Source organism: Danio rerio, chromosome 9 (assembly GCF_049306965.1).
Source record: "Danio rerio strain Tuebingen ecotype United States chromosome 9, GRCz12tu, whole genome shotgun sequence".
In the NCBI taxonomy this organism is placed as follows: domain Eukaryota; kingdom Metazoa; phylum Chordata; class Actinopteri; order Cypriniformes; family Danionidae; genus Danio; species Danio rerio.
Genome location: NC_133184.1, coordinates 4,610,152 through 4,617,656, shown reverse-complemented (window position 1 = coordinate 4,617,656; position 7,505 = coordinate 4,610,152). Strand labels below are relative to the sequence as shown.

General features: G+C 32.4%; 1 protein-coding gene across 6 annotated transcripts in view; it reads left to right on the top strand.

Annotated features, from left to right (window-relative positions):
• The first annotated feature begins 3,338 nt into the window (after positions 1-3,338).
• The window catches only part of galnt13 (polypeptide N-acetylgalactosaminyltransferase 13), a 67,379-nt gene continuing 63,212 nt past the window's right edge, over positions 3,339-7,505 (top strand). For all 6 annotated transcript variants that reach the window (XR_012385113.1, XR_012385112.1, XR_012385114.1 and 3 more), the window contains exon 1: positions 3,339-3,787. The gene's annotated coding sequence lies outside the window, so the exon portion shown is untranslated. The remainder of the gene's footprint in view (positions 3,788-7,505) is intronic.

The following is a 7,505-nucleotide window of genomic DNA, read 5'->3' as shown; positions in this document are numbered from 1 at the left end:
GCTCAACATCTCACACCTGCTCGGTTAAAAAGCACAGAAGCAGCAGAGGGGAGTGACTATTCTCCCACTCAGAAATACATGCCTTGTGGCGCCACATACTGCAAAACGTACAGCATTACAGTCGTCCGATGATTGAACTAAATTAAAGAAGAACCGTTTGGGAAGATTAATGAGCCATTTATGTATTTAAAAACCCGATTTGTCGGGTTATGATGGCACACACCGTGCACCATGGTGGCTAAGTGGCTAGATAAAAATATATGTGGTTAAATTAGAAAAAAAAAGGAGAAAATTGACGGTCAAAACTTTTGTATCACTGCATTACGCTGCTTTGTGCTGACATCTAGCGCTAAACAAAAAACAAGACTTGCGCAATTTATTTGACGGGAAGATGGAAATTAAATTGGAATTGTTGACAGTTGCCTTTTTGTTTTTGGTGTGATTTAAAACACCCATGGGGAGAGCAGGGACGAAAGTAACATTTTTCATAAAAAAAAAATAAATAAAATAAAATAAAAAAACTTTTAAAAGATGGGTCAATCCTGGCATATTTCAGTCCCCCATATTTTTTAAAGTGGTTGTTGACTAAATAAAAAAAAAACGTAATAATTTTTAATTGATTTACTTTGTACATTATAATGAATCAAAATTTACATTAAAAGCATTTTTAGCATAAAAATATAATATTTCTGTCACAAACCAAACTATTTGTCATGCCCCTGAGGCACTTCTTTGAAATTGTATGTAGAAAATCTTTAATAAGATGCACTCAGTGTGTAATTTTGTTTGTATTACAACTATTTATTTGTGTTCTTTTCTTGTGATAAAAAAATAAGATTTTATTATAAAAAAAACAGGCTACAAAGTTATGCCCCTCACTATAAACTAAACCCTTGTCACGCAAGCAATTCTCCACCTATAGCAATTTAGCCTCCACTCTTATATGACATCACAGACAGAAAGTGACATTATTCAGCTCTCTTTAACAGCATGGTGCAAAAGAAGGCAAGATATATTTTAATTTATTTACTTTTTTGATGTTTATTATAGTTAGGAAGGGTACGGTCAAGCTTAACAATTCAACCCCGTAACTTAAAACTAAGATGAAATATGATTGTAAAAAAAAAAAAAAAAAAAAAAAATATATATATATATATATATATATATATATATATATATATATATATATATATATATATATATATATATATATATATATACACACACACACACATATATATATATATACACATATATATATATATATACACACACAGTTGAAGTCAGAATTATTAGCCCCCTTGAATTATTAGACCGCTTGTTTATTTTTTCCCCAATTTCTGTTTAACGGAGAGAAGATTTTTACAGCACATTTATAAACATAATAGTTTTAATAACTCATTTTTAATAATGATATCATTTTATTTTTGCCATGATGACAGTAAATAATATTTTACCAGATATTTTTCAAGACACTTCTATACAGCTCAAAGTGACTATAAAAATTTCCTTGCTTTGTTGAACATCATTTGGAAAATATTTGAAAAAAGAAGAAAAAAATTCAAAGGGGGGTAATAATTCTGACTTCAGCTGTATATATATATATATATATATATATATATATATATATATATATATATATATATATATATATATATATATATATATATATATATATATGTTATATGTCACCTCTGACGATGCAAAATGTTAACATTTTTAATTATTTTTGAATATGTTTTATTATTGTTGGCAATATGCATTAGCTTTTTTAAACATCTGGGTCCAAACACTGCAAACTCTAATGTGGAAGTGAAAAATAAGGTTTATCTATTATCAGTGGCACATAAAAACAGTGTTACTTTCTTCCCTACAGGAACTCTTCCCATTTAAACCTGATTTACTCATAAACCAAAAACTCAAACATTGCAAACCTAAGGATGAGTTATTGCATTAAATAACCTGTAGATTGATCATTAGTGTGGCACATGAAACGAGAAACACAACTTGTAATAAAGAAAAAAGAACCGCTATAGTAATTTTCTTCTTGCACTTAAAAACAGACATTTGGAGCTAACTGCAGGACACGGTCCCGAAATCACATGGTATTTGGCAGCTCCATTAAGTGCTGAGTGCTGAATGTGTTGTTAAAGCCTAAAAAACAAGTGTTGTCAGGGCTTTGAGAAAATGGCTTTGTTACTTTCATCCCACGTTACTTTCGTCCCCGCTCTTCCCTAATAAATTTCTTGAAGGAGAAAAAAAAGTATGCTTATTTTTTATTGCTATCAAAGAAGTTGCGTCAAAGAAAACAATAAAATACAAATCTTATGTTAAGTATTCTGCTATTGCAGTGTTTTCAATCAACACTTTACAAATGTGACCCTGGACCTGGAAAAAACCCATGAGGTGACAGTTGGGCAAGGGGGGCACACAAACATGTTTATGATATACAGTTAAAATCAGAATTATTAGCCCCCATTTGAATTTTTTTCTTTTTTAATTATTTCCCGAATTATGTTTAACAGAGCAAAGAAATTTTCACAGTATGTCTGATAATATTTTTTCCTTTAGAGAAAATCTTTTTTGTTTTATTTAGGCTAGAATAAAAGCAGTTATTAATTTTTTAAAGACCATTTTAAGGGCAAAATTATTATTATTATTATAGTGGCTATTATTAAACTATTATTATAGTGGCTTTAAGCTATATATTTTTTTCGACTGTCTACATATATATCGTTATACAATAACTTGCCTAATTACCTTATTCTGCCTAGTTGACCTAATTAACCTAGTTAAATGCCACTTTAAGCTGTGCAGAAGTGTCTTGAAAAATATCTAGCAAAATATTATTTACTGTCATCATAGTGAGGATAAAATTAAATTTAATTAAACAGAAAGTGGAGAAAAAATAGACAGGGGGGCTAATATTTCAGGGGGGCTAATAATTCTGACTTCAGCTGTGTACAGTGTTCTTCTTTTGCACAGCAGATGTCGCTGCTGTACCTTTAAGTTTCTGGTATAAAATGAATGAACGCATAAACAATAATACAGTTTTCTTGAACTTTGATTTTCAGAAAAAATGAAATATAATTATTGCAATCAACATTAGGATTCGAAACATTATATTCTGGGTCTGAATTAGCTGCAATTTGAATCACAGTAAACACTATATTTCTGTAACGTTTACACACGGGTTAAAATGCTGCAGCAGTCAAATACACCATTGGATGTTAATGAGTTAATGATCGTAATGATTACCGTTACAAATGGGCTGCATCTTAAATACGAGCTGTCATCAGAAATGGCCTACATGTACCAGATGTCCTCGGCGCACTTGCGCATTGGTGTCTTCAGATGGACACGCCTCTTGTCTTCACTCATCCCAAATCCAGCACCTAAACGGAGCAATCCCGACATCATATGGAAGCATTTCTGAGAGCAGGCACATGTTTATTCAGGCGAAGAGCTAACCCGAGACCTGGCACAGGATATCTATAGAGCTGTCGCGTCCATCGATCCCAGGAATGACATCTGGCCACTGATGCAGAGGGCAGAACGCATGCAGCATCATTTCTCTCAGTGAGCTAAGGGACAACTCAAGATTTGTTTGTTTTAGTAAATAAGGCCTGTCATTCTTGTACTTATCGTTACTTAGTGAGACTGTTTCGTTGCTCAATGTTTGAAGTCGTACGAAGAGATAACCTCAACACACGAAATCGTGTTTGAATTGTAAATAATAGACGCAACACGTTGTTGGCTGGTCATCAGGAGCTCAAGGTGTCATTCAGTAAGTACCGAATTTTGCTTTACGTGTAAATAGTAAGCTGTAACATTAAGTGCACACTTCAGCTTCTGCCTAAGATTCCAATCCCATTCAGGATGTACAAGATGAAAACAAAAATCACAGTGAAGCCAGTGTTTAATTTTCAGTTTTTGCTCGGAGTAACTATCATAAATACAATACAAAGAATGGTTATCAGGAGGAGGTAGTATAAATGAGATAAAATCAGGATATATACATGATGACTGTTGCTTGAAATTCAACATTGACTGAGGAAAAGTTGGTTTTATGTTCACACATTCAGAATTTCTCCCTAATAATTCAGAAAACTATTATTTGCTAAATCTAAATGGTGAAATCATTAGCTAAGGATTTAAACTGATTCATGCATCACACAAAAACTGAACAAATAAGCTTTCCATTGATTTACTTTGCCAGAAAATAGATAATTATTGGAATATTATGGTTAAAATAATCTAAATAATGTGAAAACTGCCTTTAAAGTTGTCTAAATAATGTGTTTATTTATGCACATCACTAATGAATTTCGATATAGTTTTAAAGTAGGAAATTTACCAAATATGTTCATGAAACATGTTTTTTAACCTGTATGCACTGTTGGGGATGTTTTAACCCACTCTGGGGTAATTTTGTGTCTTAATTTGGCCATAATTGTTTTCTGGGTTTCAGCTAGCAGAACGATATTTAGTGACAAGTCTTATTTATTTTAACTCAATGATACACTCTGGGCAAATTTAAGACCCATTTGTTATGATAGGGGTGAAAACATTCACTGAATTAAACTGCTGTAAAGATGCATCAGGTTAATATTTTTTTCAATCTTTTTTTGCATAAATCTGTTAATCAACCTCAGTCCTGATCAAAACTAATAAAACTGTTTTGGAAAAATACAGGATTTTTTCTCCTTTAATTGCCAAATTCATAAATGATGTCACTGATTTGGTGAAAAAAAACACACAAAATGACATATTTTCAATATAAAAAGCATTTGTGGACTGGATTTTTGTTTTTTTTTTGTTTTTTACCTTTTATCAAAGTCTTGGACATGTGAGACTGTGCATTCAGGATGTACAAGATGAAAACAAAAATCACAGTGAAGCCAGTGTTTAATTTTCAGTTTTTGCTCGGAGTAACTATCATAAATACAATACAAAGAATGGTTATCAGGAGGAGGTAGTATAAATGAGATAAAATCAGGATATATACATGATGACTGTCACTTGAAATTCAACATTGACTGAGGGAAAGTTGGTTTTATGTTCACACATTCAGAATTTCTCCCTAATAATTCAGAAAACTATTCTTTGCCATTCTAAATGGTGAAATCATTAGCTAAGGATTTAAACTGATTCATGCATCACACAAAAACTGAACAAATAAGCTTTCCATTGATTTACTTTGCCAGAAAAGAGATAATTATTGGAATATTATGGTTAAAATAATCTAAATAATGTGAAAACTGCCTTTAAAGTTGTCTAAATAATGTGTTTATTTATGCACATCACTAATGAATTTCGATATAGTTTTAAAGTAGGAAATTTACCAAAAATGTTCATGAAACATGTTTTTTTTAACCTGTATGCACTGTTGGGGGTGTTTTAATCCACTCTGAGGTAATTTTGTGTCTTAATTTGGCCATAATTGTTTTCTGGGTTTCAGCTAGCAGAACGATATTTAGTGACAAGTCTTATTTATTTTAACTCAATGATACACTCTGGGCAAATTTAAGACCCATTTGTTATGTTAGGGGTGAAAACATTCACTGAATTAAACTGCTGTAAAAATACATCAGATTAATATTTTTGTACATTTTTTTGCATAAATCTGTTAATCAACCTCAGTCCTGATCAAAACTAATAAAATTGTTTTGAAAAATACAGGATTTTAACTCCTTTAATTGCCAAATTCATAAATTATTTCACTGATTTGGTGAAAAAAAGCACACAAAATGACATATTTTTAATATAAAAAGCATTTGTGGACTGGATTTTTTTGTTTTTATGCTTTATCAAAGTCTTGGACATGTTAGACTGTGCATTCAGGATGCACAAGATAAGACTGAAAGTGTCAGACTTGTCAGTTTTTGCTTATAGTTGGTGGATGATCATAATGATCATAAATACAATACAAAAAATAATGGTTATCAGAAGATAGTATGAGATAAATTAGGAGACAGTGTTTACATGATGACTGTCATTTGAAGTTCAACATTGACTGAGGTAAAGTTGGTTTAATGCTGACACATTCAGACTTTCTCCTTAATAATTAAGACAACTATTCTTTGCCATTTCTAAATAGTGAAATCATTAGCATTAGCAGCTACTTCCTATCAAAGTACAACATTCTTCACAGTCTATAACCAATTGTGAATTGAAGTTGACATGCTCCCTATATTGTTTACAATGGTAGTTTGAATATATTGAGGTAAAGTTGGATTTATATTTTTACATTTGTTCATTTAACTGTCTATATATTGTTTAACAAGCTAATTTGAATATTCAGTCAGGATTAGCATGTAAGTATAACTGCAAAACAACATTAGCACTGTCTGATGACTGCAAACTATGTTGTACTTTGATAGTCATTTTTCTGCTAATATGATTTCACTATTTAGAGTTTGCAAAGAACACTTTTCTGAAATGATATTATTAAGGAGAATGTCTGAATATCCGAATATAAAAAAAACAGCTTTAGCTCTATTTTGAATATTTTGTCTGAAATCACATGCAAGTATGACTTGAAAACTACATTAGCACTATTTATTTGACTGTGAAGAATGTTGTGCTTTGATAAACATTGGCTGCTAATATGATGTTACTACATAGAATTTGCAAACAATAACTTTCTGATTTTATATTGCTAAGGAGAAAGAATGTGTGAACATGAAACCAACTTTACCTCAATATCTTGTGAAAGTTTAAGCAGGTGCATGTGCATGATCTGGCCTACATTTATATTTGGCTTCGCAAGATGGCATCCCTGCATGAAAATACCTTAAGGAAAGATTGCGTTTGCCTTTAATTTGATGTGAAAGCTGCTGACTCAGGATTTCCAGTACATGCTCTTGCCCCTAAAACTGCCTGAAGTTCATTGTGATTTCTGTCTGTATTTTGTGTTTCTGTGTTTTGTAAACTGAAGTGAAATCCTAAGGATCTGTATTAGATAAACTTTCTTTTCTGTAAACCTTTTGGCAATTGAAATACCCTGTAAACTCATTTGACTTTGGAAGCAAATGATCTCGGTGTGATTCATCATGTTTGCGAATTTATATTAATTGGTATTAATTTTAATTTTGTTAGTATACTTTTGGTTTGATATCACGTATTCAGGCGACGCGTTGACGCAGTAGGTACTGCATTCTCCTCACAGCAAAAAGATTGCTGGCTCGAGCCTCAGCTGGGTCAGTTGGCATTTTTGTGTGGAGTTTGAATGTCCTCCCCACCTTTCCTCCTTGATGCTCCGGTTTCTCCCGCATGCGGTACAGGTGAATTAGTTAGGCTAAATTGTCCATAGTGTATGTGTGTGAATGAGTGTGTATGGTTGTTTTCCAGTGATGGGTTGCAGCTGGAAGGGCATCCGCTGCGTAAAACATGCTGGATAAGTTGGCGGTTTATTCCGCTGTGGCGACTCCTGATGAATAAAGGGACTAATGCCAGCTAGCTCTGTGTGACTCTCATATAGGAGAATTGCTGACAACTTTGTC